The 17,108-nt window shown below is 36.7% G+C and overlaps 1 protein-coding gene and 1 long non-coding RNA gene across 4 annotated transcripts in view; one reads left to right on the top strand and one right to left on the bottom strand.

Annotated features, from left to right (window-relative positions):
- Positions 1-17,108, bottom strand: part of Cdh20 (cadherin 20) — a 245,525-nt gene that overhangs the window by 158,720 nt on the left and 69,697 nt on the right. The gene's annotated exons all lie outside the window — the stretch shown is intronic.
- LOC116097072 lies at positions 4,055-15,304 on the top strand. Its single transcript, XR_004121201.1, has 3 exons — positions 4,055-4,147; positions 6,998-7,079; positions 14,731-15,304. It is a non-coding gene; the product is annotated as an uncharacterized LOC116097072 (long non-coding RNA).

Genomic DNA, 17,108 nt, shown 5'->3' with positions numbered 1-17,108 from the left:
AAGTACAAGAAGTATACAGAAAACCAAGGAGATTTGAACAGAAAAGAAAGTCTCTTTAGCACATATACAGAACACATATATTACATGCATAGAACAAAGAAAGCTACAAGGGAAAAAGACCAAGTACATATAAAGATAGACCTAATAGAATTATACCTGACTTCTCAATAGAGACTAAAAGCCAAAATATCATAGACAGGATATGCTACAGATGCTAAGAGACCACAGATATCAGCCTAGACTACTAAGCCCAGGAAAATTAGATGATAAAGCCAAATTTAAGCGGTTTCTATATTTAAGTCTAGCCCTACAGAAAGTACTAGAAGGAAACTTCCAACCCAAGGGAATTAAATACACCCAAGAAACACAGGGAACAAATGATCTCACATGAGCAAAACCAAATGAAGGGAAGGACACACACACACACACACACACACACACACACACACACGCCAGCACCACCATCACCTCTACCATCATCAACAACCATAACAATAACAAAATAATAGGAATCAACAACTACTGGTTGTTGATGTCTTTCAATATCAATGGTCTCAATTTACAAAGAAAAGACTAGTAGAATGATGCAAAATATGTTCCACTTTTCTGCAGCATCCATTAAATATACCTCAACACCATAGATAGACATTACCTCAGGGTAAAGTCTAAGAAAACAAAATCAACCAAACAGACCTAAAAACCAAGCTGGCATAAATATTTTAAGATCTAACAAACTAGACTTCAAACTGAAACTAATCAAAAGAGATGGAGAAGGACACTATATACTCATCAAAGGAAAAATCTACCTAGATGTCATTTTATTTCTTAACATCTATGCCCCAACACAGGGTACCCACGTTTGTAAACCATCAGTCTGTGTCAGCTCTGCTGCTGGGCATGGCTGCTTGGGGAGGCAGAACACAGGGAGTTTGACTGCACTCACCCCATGACTGTAGGGTGGTCCTGGGCCAGCTGTAGGGCAGCTCTGATAAACTGCTCTGGGGCCTGGGAAAGTGCACTCTGAGATGTGGAAAAGCTAGAGGTAGTTCGGGGTTCCCCAGGCCTGTGACAAGGCCAGGGCCATAGGGTCCTCAGACTCTTGAACATCCAGGCACTACTGGGAGTCATGGAAAAGCCGAGAACTGAGTCAGAGGCCTGCAAGCTAGAGAACTGAGTCAGGGGCTTACAAGCTGGGGACAGCATCTGGCCTGGGCTCAGGGGGGAGGAGGTCAGGGCAGGGGAGGTCCAATTAGTCCCAGCAGTGACTGTCCTTAGCTTAGTGGAGGCAGGCTTGGTGGCAGTTGTGACTAGGAGTAGAAAGGGAAGCTTATTGGCTAAGCCCTCTGCGCCCCTAGGTACCTCATTAGCATGAAGAAGTCTGTTTTGGGCCAATGTGAACACAGAACACCATTTCTTTTATGTGAGGAGCACGGCCAGGAGTCTGTGAGGTGTGTGTCCACCAAGTCTCTGGGGCTCAATCTGTTCTACCTTATCAAACTTCCTGGCATGGTTTTATGTCCAACAGTAAACCAAACACTATTACAGATTAAATTACATATTTACCCTTGCACACTGACAATGGGTAGCTTCAGTACTGAATTCTTACCAATGGACAGGGTATCCAGACAAAAAACTAAGCAGAGAAATGCTAAATGTACCTAATAGATGTTACAAGTCAAGTGAACCTAACTGATGTTTACTAAACATTTAACCAAACACTTAAGCCTATACCTTCTCTGCATCTTATATTGCTCTCACTAAGATTGACAACATATATTGACATAAAGCAAGAGATACAAGAAAATTGAAATAACTCACTGCATCCTATCAAACCATCATGGATTAAAGCTGGATATCAACAATGACAAAAATAATAGGAAGCATACAAACACATGGACACTAAACAATTCTCTACTAAATAAAAAGAAAGTCAAGAAAAATAAATTAAGGACTTTCTAGGACATAATAAAAATGAATTCAAAACTTATGTGATACAGTGAAAGTGGTGCAAATAGGTAAGTTGAAATCACTAAGCACCTACACAAAACAAAACAAAACTGGAGAGATCTCATATTAGGAATTTAACAACACACTTGAAAGCTCTAGAACAAAAAGAAGTAAGCACACCCAAGAGGATAGACTGCTGGAAATAATCAAACTGAGGGCTGAAATCAATAAAATAGAAACATAGAGAACAGTAAAAGGAATCAATGAAACAGAGTTGGTTCATTGAGAAAATTAAAAGATAGACAAACCCATTTCCAAACTAATGAAAAGGCAGGGAGAGAATATCCAGATTAACAAAATTAGAAACACAAAGGGAGATATAATAAGAGACACCCAGGAAATACAGAGAATCATAATGATATACTTTAAAAATCTGTACTCCACCAAATTGGATGAGTCAGGATCAGATAAGAAATTTATATAGGCTTAAACTCCTTGTGAAATAAAAGCAGTCATTAAAAGTTTCTTAGGAAAAATAAAAGCCAAGGGCCAGATGATTTTAGCATAGAATTCTACCAGACTTTCAAAGAAGAGTTAATGTCAATACTTCTCAAATCATTCCAGAAAATAGAAACAGAAGGAACATTGCCCAATTTGTTTTACAAGGTCACAGTCAATGAGATATCCAAATGACACAAAGACCCAACAAAGACATACATAGTTCCCTTGTGAATCTTCAAAACTACTCAATAAAATACTTGCAAACCAAATCTAAGGACACATCAAAAAAAGGTTTTTCATCATGGTCAAGCACTTTTCAATCCAGAGATACAAGGGTTCTTCAGTATATGAAAATCAATAAATGTAATCCATCATATCAGCAAACTGCTAGAAAAAACCATGATTACCTCATTGGCTGTAGAAAGTCTTTAATAAAACTCAACACTCAACACCCCTTTATGATAAAAGTCCTAGAGAGTTAGAGATGCAAAGGATATATCTAAACATAACAGTAAGGCTATAGCCAACATCAAATTAAAGGGAAAGAATCTCAAAGGAATTCCACTAACATCAGTAACAAGAAACATGTCCACTCTCACCGTACTATTCAACATTAGTACTTGAAATTATAGCTAGAGTAATATGACAACTGAAGGATATCAAAAAGATACAGACTGGAAAAGAAGAAATCAACATTTATTTACAGGTAATATTAGAGTATATGTATAAGTAACCCTACAAATTCCACTGGGGAGTACCCAAAGCTGATATACACCTTCAGTAAAGTTGCTGGATACAACATTAGCACACAAATACCAGTAACCTTTTTGTATAGAAATGATGAATGAACTGAGAAAAAAATCAGGGAAATAACACTTTTCACAATAGCCACAAATAATACATTTTAGAATATATCTAACAAAGCCAGTGAAAAGACTTATATGATAAACACGTCAAGTCTTTAAAGGAAGAAATTTAAAAAGGTATCAGAAAGAAAGATCTCCAATGGTCATGGATCAGTAGAATTAACACGGTAAAAACATGCATCCTACCAAAATCAATCTAATGATGTAATGCAATCCCCCAATCATAATTCCAACACAATTCCTTACAGGCCTTGAAAGGATAATTTCAACTTCATATGGAAAATCAAAAATTACAGGAAATCTAAAACTATCCTGAACAATAAAACAAACCAACCAACCAACCACAAATCCTGCTGGAGGTATCATTGCCACTGATTATAAGTTATACTGCAGAATTATATTACAAAAAATCACATTGTATTGACATAAGAAACTTTGTCTTGAAAAAACAAAAAAAACCAAACCAAACAAACAAAAAAGTGGAATAGATTTGAAAACCCAGACATAGGTTTATACACCCATGAACACCTGATGCTTGATAAAATATCAGGAAATATACTGTAACCCTCCTGTATTGAGGCCTGCCTGTCATAACCACACCTCTCTGCCCGCCTCCTGCTATTTGCCACGCCTCATTCCTGGTTCCATTTACATCGGAAGTCCCACCTCTAAAGAGACAAAAAGAAGTCGCTGATTGGGCTGGCATGCTGACGAACTTGTGGGAGGGATTTTCCTCACCTATTCTAACTGTTGACTGGCAACAAACAGGCATTAAATTGAAGATGGCTGAGCGTTCATGACTCCCGTCTAATTTTAACCTTCCACGTGGACAGGTATACCTTTGGTCATCCTGTATTCTCCCAAACTCCCTCTTACTGTTGCTCTTCTTTCTAATTCCATTTTCCAGAAAAACCCTCTCCTTAATGTTACTGCTGGGCAGTAACAATATACCCTGAACAAAAGACAGCATCTTCAACAAATGGTCTTGTTCAAACTGGACGACTGAATGCAGAAGAATCCTACTTGCTCTATACTTATCACTTTGCACAAAACTTACATCCAAATGGATCAAAGACTGAATCATAAAACCAGGTACCGTGCACCTGATAGAAAAGAATGTGGGAGATACCCTTGAACACATTTGCACAAAGACTTTGTGAAGAGAACATCAATAGCACAGGCACTAAGATCAACAATTAATAAATATGACTACATGAAGCTAAAATGCTTCTGTAAGGCAAAGGACAAGGTAATTTGCACAAAGCAGCAGCCTACAGAATGGGAAAATATTTTTTATCAACTCTACATTTGATAGAGGGCTAATATCCAAAATATATAAAGAATTCAGGAAGCTAGATATAAAAAAGCTCAAAATAATCCAATTTAAAAATGGAGTACAGATTTAAACAGAGAATTCTCTATAGAAGAATCTCAAATGTCTGAAAAATGCTTAAAGAAATGTTCAACATCCTTAGCCATCAGAAAAATATAAATCAAAACTACTTTGAGAATCCATCTTTCACCTGTTAGAATTAGCTCAACCATGTTTATTGCTGCTCTTTTCAGAATAGGCAGACATTTCAAACAACCTTTATGTTCCTAAACAGAAAAATGGATAAAGAAACCACAGTACCTTTACACAATGGAATAATGCTCAACTGTTAAAAAATGGCATCATAAAACTTGCAGGCAAATGGACGGAAATAGACAAAAATCATCCTGAGTGATGGAACTCAGATTCAGAAAGTTAAATATATTGTGAATTAACTTATAATGGATATTACTTATTAAATTAATGAGTGTTAAGATACAATCTATAGACCCAGATAGATTATGTATAGTGGAAGTTTTGGGGGGAGCATGTGGATACCTCTGGGAGGAGAAATAGACTAGATATTATGGATGGACTGGGCATTGGTAGGGACACAAAAGGGAGGATCACATGGAGATAGAAAATATAAATAGGGTTGAGGAAGGGAATATAGGAAGAGACAGCTAGAATTGAAGAGCATTTGAGAAATAGTATGGTAATCTTGTACAATGGAAACTCTAAAATGTATAAACGTAATCCAAATGAGGTCTTCCAATAGGGTGACAGAGTTACAACTGGCCATCTCCTGTCACCAAATGAGTTTTCCATTACAGACACTGGGGTTACACTCAGTTGAGCTGTTTACCAAGGGGGTCTCATGGAAATTCCTAAACAATCCAGACTATTACCAAGATAATGGGTTGCTCTCCATAAGCTGACAATGGAGCTTCATTGCAGAGGACAATACCAATACAACTCATTGACATGGAGAAGTGAAGCTGGAGCCTACATAGAGCCTTCACACCTATATTCTAATGCCATTTATGTGGGAATGGATTATGTAGGCTACCAAAAGAGAACATAAACTCTAACTCATCCTGAAAACTTTTTACCTACAATATATCCTGCCTGCAAAATAGTCTAAGGCAATGGTGTGGCACAAAACTTAGGGGAGTAGCCAATCAGCATCTGACTTGACTTAAGGTCTACTCCACAAGATGAAACGTATATTTGACACTGTTTGGGTGACTAAGAACCAAAGACTAGGTAGCCCAAAGACCTAGAGCAAAACCAAATATTCTTAGTCTTAAAAAAAAAAGTAGCAACAAATGATTCCTAAATGATATTCTGTTATACTGATAAATCAGAGCCTCATTACACAGAACAACAAAGCTTGAAACACACAGCTCTAAATGTGCTGTCTCCATTAATTCCCTCTCTCAGAGCTCAGGTAACCTTGTGGAAGAGGATATGGAGAAGAGTGTAAGAGCCAGAGGGAATGGAGGATATTAGAAGAACAAGGTCCCCTGAACTAACTGAGCAAGGTTCAGATGAACTCACAAAGATGGAAGCAGCAAGATTAAAGCAAACAGAGGCTTGTAGCAAGTCCTCTGCATACAGTTTAGTATTATTATGGGGTTTCTAAGTGTGTGAACTAGTAGGAGTCTGATTCTTGTGCCTGTGCTTGGGACTCTTTTTCTTATGTTGGATTGCATTGTCTAGTCTTAATGTGGTAGTTCCATGATCATCATTATTATATTTATTATGTCATATTTAGTTGTTATCTCCTAGAAGTCTGTTTCTCTCTAAAGAGGGACAGAAACAGAGTGGATTCAGAGTGAATGGGAGGGAAGGAGGTACTGAGATGAGCAGAGGGAGGTGAAACTGTAATCAGGATATATGAGAAAAAAATCTATGTTTAAAATATAAAAATAAGTAACATTTTATTAAAAAAAATTAGTGAATATCTGTAGATATGCTCTACAAAGGTATGTTGTGTTATTATTTAAAACATTCTTATTGAGATGAATGGAGCCATTCATAAATTAGGCGGCTGCAGACTTAGAGTTCATAAATAGCTAAGTTGGCTGATGAATAGAAACTCAAAAGATGAAGTGTTAAGACTACAATGAAATACTTAGCATCTAGACTAAAAAGTATTAAACTACAGGCTGATAAGGATGTTGTTCCCAGAATTTAATACAAATAAGGCCTGAGTTTTAGTTGATTGCAAACTCACTGTGAGTCAATAACATGACATCAGCACTAAAATATAAATGTGATTTGATGTGCATTAATAAATGATTAAGAATGATTCTATGATCCACAAAACTGTTTGTGCATACAATGAATGTATTAATGCTTTCATTAGGACAAAGGACTCCTGTCTTTCATTAACTTTTTAATGAGAACAGTGATTTATGAAACATGAAGATCAAGCAACTCAGGACAAGGTGGGTAAAAGACACATGGAAGGTCAAAGCACACTTGTACCATTGAAATAAGTTTTGGGGAATATATTTTAAGGAAGATATTGATAGACTGAAACATCTTCAGGAGACAATCTGGACCAGTGAAAGATCTGTAAACCACGGTCTGTAAAGGTATATTGAAGGAGTTAGAGAGCAAGGCTGGAAAAAAATGATTTTACAGAAATATTGCAGGGGACTTAAAAAGTAATGGTTGTATTGGGAAAAGATATAAATAATTAGAATGTGTGATAAAGAATTTGAGGAAATGGATATTCTCATAATTTGTTAATGAGTTTAAAATGATGTGTAGTTTAACATACTGCATGATGATTTTTGAAAGATCACTGTTTAAAACACATTATTTGTTCATCTTTTAAAAATATTTATAGATAAAGCATATGTACAACACCAAGAATGTATAAGGTGATTACCATGGTAGTTTTATCAATTGTTTCCAACTGGATATTCCCCCCAAACTTATCATATTTAAGGATACCACATAGCAGTGAAACCAGAGTTAGGGCTGACATACATAGATAAAAATTTGTCTAGTAGTGTGACCATCTAACACATGGGAAAAACCATATGAGTGTGTATGGGATCAAATAGTTTGGAGCCCCATGTCATAGTGAAGATTCTGAAAGGAATCTGACCCTCTGCTGATGCCTGGTCAGAAACTTAATTCAACAAATAGCTGTTTGATCTTCATTGAGATATCATATAATGGTCGAACTGTATCATAATTATATGGATGATACAAACAGCAGTATCATCACGCATCAGTACAGTTTGCTCCATCAGATGGTGTGCTGGCTAGTTATTCATCAAGTTGAAATAAGCTAGAGTCATTTAAGAAGAGAAGACCTCAATTAAGAAAATGTCTTCACCATATTGGTGGGCAAGCATGTTGGGTATTTTCTTGATTAATGATTGATGTGGGAAGGCCACACTAATTGTGGGTGGTGTTACCCCCTAGGCAGGTGGCTATAGAGTGTATAAGAAATTAGGCTTGGGGGAGGGGGAGGAATGAAGCCCTGAGGTCTGGCAGAAAGAATGGAAACAGGCAACCTCAGGAGGTAGGAGGTGGGGAGGCCCTCTAGAATGTAAAAGAGACCTGGGAGGTGAGAGACTCTCAGGACTCAAAGGGAAGACTTTAGATGAAATGCCCTACAGTGGGGAGAGGAAACTTACAGAATTCACCTCCAGTAGAAAGATAGGGCATCAAGTGGAAAGATGGGGTTGCTATCCCACAGTTAAAAACTCTGACCCAGAATTGTTCTTGTCTGAAGAAACTGTAGGGTCAAAAATGGAGTAGAACCTGAGGGAAAGGAGGTCTAGTGACCAGGCTAAATTGTGATCCAGCTCAATGGGAGGCTCCAAGGCCTGATGCTACTATTACTGATACTATGATGTATTTACAAACAGGAGCCTATTACAACTGCCCTCCAAATGGTCAACAAGCAGCTCAAAGAGTCAGATGAAGATATTTACACCCAACCAATGTATAGTAGCTGGTGAACCCTGTGGTTAAATTAGGGAAAAGCTGGAAGAAGATGAGGAGGAGGGTGAGCCTATAGGAAGACCAGCAGTCTCAACTAACCTGGATCTCTCAGACACTGAGCCACCAATAAGGCAGCAGATACCAGCTGATATGAGTCCCCAACACATATACAACAGAGGACTGCTGGATCTTGATTCAGTGAGATAAGATGCACCTAAACCTTAAGAGATTTGAGGCCCTAGAAAGTAGGGAGGTCTGATGGGGTGGGGGTTGGGAAGTGGGGACATCCTCTTGGAGATGAGGGAAGGAGGTATGGCATGTGGAACAGTCAGAGGGCAGACTGGAATGGGGATAAAGACTGGACTATAAAGAAAGATTAAAGTATAAAAAGAAAAAGAAATCAGGCTGAACAAGGCATGGGGAGCAAACCAGTAAGCAATATCCTGGGGCCTCTGCTTCAGTTTCTGTCTTGACTTTCCTTAGGATGAGTGTGACCTGAGAGTTGTAGGCCAAAGTAAACACATTGCTCACTAAGTTAGTTTTGGTCATGATGCTCCCCATCCCCCAAAACACAAAAGTAACTAAGACTGATGGCTGCAGTGGGTGGGAATGGGGGGTGACACCCAGCACCTATCCCTGAAAGGAAGAACTATTGACTAATACTTTATGACTTTTTATTTTATTTTTTTGTCACTTTGGCTTTTACTTTTAATAATTACTCATGAGTACATGTCTCAACTATTTTATTTGAAGTTGTTCATTGCCTACATTTTTACTGCTCTGTTTTTGCACCTATTCTATTTTCTCTCTTTATTGCTCTGTTTCTGCATGTATTTTATTTTCTCTACTATAGCTCTTATCTCTATAGCATACATTTCCCTCTTATCCCTATTCTGTCATCTCTTTTCTCCTCTTATTTTTGAATTTGGCTGCTATACATTCCTATAGACTGAATAATCTTTACATTGTGGATACCCTAAGAATATCCCAACTGCCCCTTTCTATTCATGTGACTATTCTTTATTTTTATCTGTTGCTCTAATAATAACACCGAGGCTTATACAGTTCATATCCTTTCCACTTACTTCCTTAACTGCTAATACCTTACCCCTCATTATGTTATATATTATTACTCTTCTTTCCCAAACTCACATAAGGACACAACCATAAAAGAAACTTACAGGAGAGTATCCCTGATGAACATGATTATGAAACCACCTCTCAGTAAAAATACTTGTGAATACAGTTAAAAGATGGTAAAAAACATCATTTACCATGATCAAGTTGGATTCATCTCAGAGAGATGGGGTTGCCATCCCAGAGTTAAATCAGAATATAATGGCTATGAAATTGATAATAGAAGCAGTATTAGAGAGTGAATTTATATGTGTTCAAATCCTATGAATGACCTTACAATGAAGAACCTATGAGTGAGCATGTGTGGAAATGCATGTTTACATGTTTACATTTTGGGGAGGACTTCAATGAATCAGATTCTATGCGAAGACTTATTGAAGGTTATGTGACAGTGTTCCTCTTTTATTATGTGCACCAAAATTAATTTCTTACAAAAGGTTGAGTTTTTCATTACCTATCCCTTTATTTTCTTGTAACTTGTTTGTAAAATGATTCAAAATATAAAAAATAAAAAAGACTCATAATATGTGGTAATGACTATTTTCCTGCTGTAAAGGGGTTAAATGGAAATAGACAATAATAAATAGTTTATGTAAGCACTTTATACAAATATAAACAAAAAGGTCACATAAGAGGTTATTACAAGATAGTTTGGGAAATACATTATGAAAACCTTTTCTTTTATTCTATCTTTGACATAATTTTTGTTAAGTTCATTTTATTTTTACTCTTGATATTTTTCTCGTGCTTAGAGTCTCTTACTATGGAAATGGCTTTTAAATTGGTGTGGGTTTCTGGTTAGGGAGATGAAATAGTTCTGGTGATAGATGGTGATGAAATCTACCCACCAATGTGAATGTAATTAATTCCACTGAATTACACATCTAAAAATATGTATTTTATGGTATTTAGTATTTATATATGTTTAGTTAAAATTCTAGGGCACACTGGGAAAATAATTCCATTTTAAATTCACCCTACATAGTATTTTAGGAATAGTATATTGTGACTAAAGCTTTTGTTTTGGATGAACCACAAATTTTTGGAAAGGATCATTATAATGTGGATATTGTGTATATGGATATATTGACACCAGAGAGCAAGTCCAGCATGAACACACCAAAATATTTCAGATGGATACTTGAGCACAGTGTGGCTTGATATTAGGAGCTGCTGTTGTGTGCAGTGAGGGTCTTAGTGGACTAATGTTCATTCCTGGATGGAACTGATTTTGCTGAGTAGCTTCCATTGTGCCTCTGTTTCCTGAGTCAAGCTGTACATAACATGACTGTGAGATCTTGTATACTTGAATAATCAGCATCCAGGACCCCTAGGGGCTCACATTTTGTGTTTGCTACTTGTATCTCTTTTCCCACTCTTCCATAACACATGGTCTACAATGCCAACCACACCTGCAGCTGCTAATACTTTGCTTTTCAGTGTCTGGAATCGATAGTGGGACCATGAAGACACATTTGTAAGAATTCAACTAAAGATGATTTTGATCAAGACTGGAAGGCATTGGAACACAGTTGAGTGATAGAGCAAACTGTGTCTACATAAAAATGAAGTCTTGATTTGCTAAAGTTTATGATGATCAGTGTTCTGGTACACTGGCTTAGATATGTTATTATAGTATACTTGGATATATGGGATTTGCATAATTAACACTGTAACAAGGTAAAGTGTTTTTGTACATTCTCTTCGGGAACTTCTATATATGTGCTTCATGTCACCATCACATTTCTTAGGAGTCTCCCATTTTTCTTGGGAAGCTGAACCGCTTTTCTGCTTTATTCATTACAAGGATTTCCCTGCAATTATTTTTTAAAAAGGATTTCTACCAATGGGGTCTTTTCAGAACACCTACAGAGGATACAAAAACCACATTGTTATGCATTGTATTGATGTCAACAGGATTGTTTCTGCACCCTAGTGTGATGTCAGAACAATACAGGATGCCTTTCATGGTGCCAACTCACTGGAATAAAAGACTCATTCAGAGAGAAACTCTTGGATGGTCACAGTTTTTAGGAGTTTTTATGCATGACCACACAAGCTTATAACTTTAAACAATTCTTAAAAAACTGTTCTTAGAGCCTCTTCTTGTTGAGGCTGAATTTTCAGGGACGAGTGGATATTTTAGATAGAGAAAAAATGAAATATCTGCTCATTCTTTGTTTAACAAAAATAAATATGCTCTCTAGAGTGACTGCTTCCCAAGGCCAGAGTGAAGACTTTTCACTCTGGCTACTTTACAAAATCCCTAGTGTTAAGACTGAAAACCAAGTGTGGGTTTCATAATCTATACTCTGTACAGTAGTGGAGCCCTCTGAGCAGATTAACTCTTATATGAATGGCTAACACAGTGGATACTTTGGCAATAAACGAGAACATTTTGCACTCCTGTGCCTTAAATAAGAAAGCTTTTCACTTTATCAGTTAGAATTTGGAGAAAGAAAATGAAGCAGTCTACCCTAACTTCTGACTTCATTTAGTTGTTAAACTTTCTTTTCCCTAATTACAAGTTCATTTTGACTACTGGAGACACTGGGAAGTTCAAGGATAAAAACCCTGATTACCTGGTAGCTAACTTTCCTGTCCCACCCAGCTATGTCTGTATTCTATGGAATACATAACCCAAATCAGCCTTTAGTGCTAACAGTGCATCATTATAGAATAACTACTGGTTTAAAGTAGTAGCTTGATTAGGCTACTTGCTTCTTTGTTTGTTTTTAAGAATTTTTTATTCTGCGTAACTTTGTAAAACTTAAATATTTTTGATTCCGTGATTTATTACCTTATACCATTAAAAAGAAACAAATGTCATGAGTTGCCTGCCACTGAAGAGCAATGACCTGAGAGTTTACATTCTCAGAACCCCATGTTAAATGCCAGTTGTGATGGCATAAATCCCATGTTAAAGTTTTATGCCATCACATCTGGTTTTTAACACGGGATTCTGAGGATCTAAACTCAGGTCATTGTGCTTCTGTGACAGGCAACGCATGAAATTTGTTTCCACTTAATGGTATAAAGTATGACTTTATGCATTTCATCTGAAGGTTTAATAATCACTGAACTATTTCTTTTTATTTCCCATCTTTGTGCCACTAATCATTGTATCAACTTAATGTCCTACATGGAATATATATAGATACCTGAAAAGAAGAAAGGCATTATTTATTTCCCCAGAGTAAGTGGTGGGTCAGATGCTTTGACACTTTGAGGATTCAGAAACCTGTACTAATTTTTTGACTTTGTTAGCAGCATATGAAAATACTTATTTTATATTTCCTTGCTTACCTGTATATATCTATTTCATGAATTTAGTGATATTTCTAAGCTTTCCAATTTGACCTGTGAATAGCAACATCTCAAAATTTTTATTTTATAATTCCTTTAATAAAATAAATAAAGATTACTTATATAAAGTCTATATTAAGTAGCCTATGAGGAGGAAAATCTAGCTCAGATCCAAACAGATTTCTCTATGACCTATAATTAAAGAATGTGGTGTGTTTATCAATAGGGTCTTACTATGGTGGGCAACCAAAGGCAGTAGAAGAAGCTTGTATTGTTGTGGGAATCTCAGTTGCTTTTCTGATCAATAATAAATATCAGTGTAGCCCAACTGTAGCACTGGGAAGTTTTGCCAATAACTTGTGGCTTCTAGAATCAGTTTCTTATCTACCCGCATAGAATACAGCCAATTAAACAATGTTTTTCTATAAATCCTTCAAGATTTAATTTTAAATGACATGTTTTTCTTTAAAATGATGACTTTTAATGATACATGGTAATACCACATCTTTGTGGATGAATTCAATACATGAAACTCATGTAATGATTTAATCAGGGAAGTTAGTATTTCCATCTCCTAATGCATGTTATTTTTTTCTGTTAGGAATCTTCAAACCCCCTCTTTCTGCTTTTTAAAAAATAAGTAATATGGGGTGTGTATGTGTGTGTGTGTGTGTGTGTGTGTGTGTGTGTGTGTGTGTGTGTAATGCTTACTCTACTGTACTGCATGCTGAACTCTGGAGGCTTTCTTGTCATCAAGCTGCATGTGATAATGGATCCACCTGACCTTCCTCCACCCTTTTCCACTTCCCTTCTCATCCCTAGTAGTCATATTCTCCTTTTATCAATTTCACCTTCATAGTTTCCCTGGTGAGAAAACACATTTGTTTTTTCTGTGTCTGGATCTAACATAGTGTTCTCTGGTTCTACGAATTACCTTTTACAATTAAAAAAATTATTAATGACATTATTTTAGATTATGAAAATTTTATTAGTCACTCAGAAATTTCCAACATGTCACTTACTAATCTTCTAATTTTAATGTCTTACATACATCCCCAATTACGGAAACCAGAAAATTAACGTGATTCAGTGATATTCATTAAACTACAGACCACGTTCATTTCACCAGCTGTTCCTTCCACTTTTCTGGACTAGGATCCAATCTCTGTTCTTACATTATATTTATATGCTATGACTCTTTAATGCACTGCAATTTGTAGCAGGTTCTTAGTCTTGGCCTTATGTGAACTTGACATTACAGACTGGTTCTGTACAATGTTTGCAGATTTATTTTTCTCCATGATTGCATTAAGGTTATTTATTTGGGGGAGGAATAGCTATGAAAATGGCAGGGTTTTATCCATCATCGTGCCAAGAGGACTGTCATGTTAAAGACATAAATTAGATTGTGTCATGAAACTTCATTGGTTTCCCATTTATTTGATAGTAAAGTGAAAACCTTTCCCAAACTCTGCAATACTACCCATTACTTTAACTTAAGCATTTTGTAATGACAAATGCAAATTAAAGAGACAAGGCTTATAATTTTCCCTGCTGAAAACAAAGAGAAAACCTCCATCCTCTTCTCCTTGAAATGTTTAGTAAGTTCTTTGTGTCTGTTTGAAATGCATGAGAACCATCTTTAAAGCTAACTAATCTTGGGTTTTATTCTGTATTGTCTTTCTCAAGATCCAAGGACCAGCTGTTAGAATTGTACTCCCCAAGGAAACCAGCACCATCTTGCACTTCTTATGGGAGCACGGGTCCTCATTTCAAGTTACAAGACTACTTCTCATCATAGAGTGCTTTGGATGAAGGCACACAGCTAACATAGTACCTCCAACTGCCAAGTGATTTAGGAAGATGTGTATTATGACAGGCTGTTTTTGGTAGCTCTCAGATGAGGACTTGTTTCCATGTGTCTTGAGGAATTGTACCTCATGCATTGTATTTGGTCGGCTTAGGCCTTTCAGTCATTGTACTGTTGAATGGACTATCTCTGTGTTAAAATGATTCAACAATGTCATCCTTTCCTTTGTGAAAGGTTTTCTAATATATATAGTGCATTTTTCTCTATTACAGTGGGAGCTACAGGAGGAATGTCTCTGTCCCATTCCCAACTGATCCTTCATACCAGAAAACTGCCTGACACATGAGAGGCACTTTATGAGTATTTATGAAATAGACCAACAAGTGAATGAGTAAACTGAGAACAAGAAGCAGTTTAGGATAGTCATGTAATAAATATATGCTTTTCTCTTTATCTATGTTTTCCTTGGACTCAAAAATTGTAGTATTAACAATGACTTTATTTAATGAGCTTACAAAATCAGTGTACCAAATGAATAATACATGAAAAATTCACCTTCACCCTTGAATAAAAATTGCCCCAAATGCTTGTTTTTGAAATAGGAAGAGGTGTTACTCCTTTTTAAAGTTAATCAAGTAATTTAGGAAACATTTAGTGTTAATTCTGGATATAGCTGTGACCATTTGAATTAGCATCAGCTAATTGGCCACTAAGCATCAATTACTTGTGAATATAGAAAAAAATGAATGCCAAGGAAAAGGGGACACTTAGAATGTTCAGCATGTCTACTAGGTGCCTGCACATCCTTGAGGACAAATATGTGCTTCTGTATAGCCCTGGGACAGAAGACAAGGCATATGAATGCAGTCCAGGGAAAGTTTAAAGTAGTGCTTCTCAGTGTTTAGCATGAACCACATCATCACAGGGGCATGCTAGATACAGATTAGTGCCAAGTCCACTCTCAGCCCCCAAATCTCCCCTTTTGTAGGCCAGGGAAGAGGCTTGAGAATTAACATTTTAAGAAATTCTCAAATAATGCTGACCTTGTTGACTTGGGCTCAGCACTTTGAGAGCTACAAGAATTGCTTAACTATTAGAAAGATAAAAAAATGTTTGTAACAATCTTTTCAGAGTGGGCCATAGCTTTTTATACATTTATTCATTTCTAACTTATGCGTGTGGGAATTTTGCCTGCGTGTATGTCTGTGCACCATTTGCATGCCTAGGGCTTGCAGAAGTTAGAAAAGGAACATCACATCCCCTAGAACTGGATCATACGTGATTATGGGCTGCCCTATGGATGTTCAAGACTGAACACAGGACCTCTGCAAGAGTAATAAGTGCACTTCACTGCTGAGCCATCTTTCTAGTTTTTTTCTTCTTTTAAATAAATACATGTTCTACTTATTTTAGTAGCCAAAGAAATGGATCATTTCTTTTCCCTTTTTAAATGTTAAATGTGCCCACTGCCAAGCATTGGACTGAGGTTGGGGACTCCTTTGTAAGAGTTAGGGGAAGGATTGAAGGAACTGAAGGAGATGGCAACTCCATGGAAGACCAAGAATGCGAACTAACTTGGGCCCCTGAGGCTAATGGGTAACTCTCTGAGTTGTTATCAGACTGATATGGAAATCACTTCTTTGTTTAAATTTAGCATATTCTGATATAGAAGGCTGGTTAACATAAAGTTATGACTTGAAGTACTATATCTTGGCCCTTGTTACCCAAGGAAGATGATGGCCCTGCTTTAAAGCTGATCTAGCAAAACACTCACTTCTCCTTGTGTCTGGGTATCTAAGTTGCAGAAAAAACTGACCTTTTCTTTTTCTTTTGCTTAATTGTCTATAGCATATACTGAAGGTTTTATGAAAAGAAAACAAGACCAAGGAGTTCTTAAAAATCCCACAAATGCATGGGTCACCTTGAAAACCTCAAAGAAAAATTAACCAGGAGAAGCATATAGTCATAGTGCTTCTCTTTTTCCAAGCCAAAAATTGATGGTCAATAGGATGGCATGGATATGAAGCCCATAGTGACACTATTTATAAAGTCTTGATATTTTAGACATGTATTTCACCACCCATCCCAGAATCATAAAAGCAGTAGTTAAAATTTATGCCATATTAATCTGATTAACACTGAGATGGGAAAAATAAAGGACTAGAGAGAAATATTTATTTCACAAGAGTAGGGGCTTTAATATACAGAAAGCTACATAAATCTGGAGATGTTCTAATTAGATTCAGCTGAGCTGCTG

Source organism: Mastomys coucha, unplaced genomic scaffold (assembly GCF_008632895.1).
Source record: "Mastomys coucha isolate ucsf_1 unplaced genomic scaffold, UCSF_Mcou_1 pScaffold1, whole genome shotgun sequence".
NCBI lineage: Eukaryota > Metazoa > Chordata > Mammalia > Rodentia > Muridae > Mastomys > Mastomys coucha.
The sequence above is the reverse complement of the archived record's forward strand: the minus strand, read 5'-3'. Positions and strand labels throughout refer to the sequence as shown.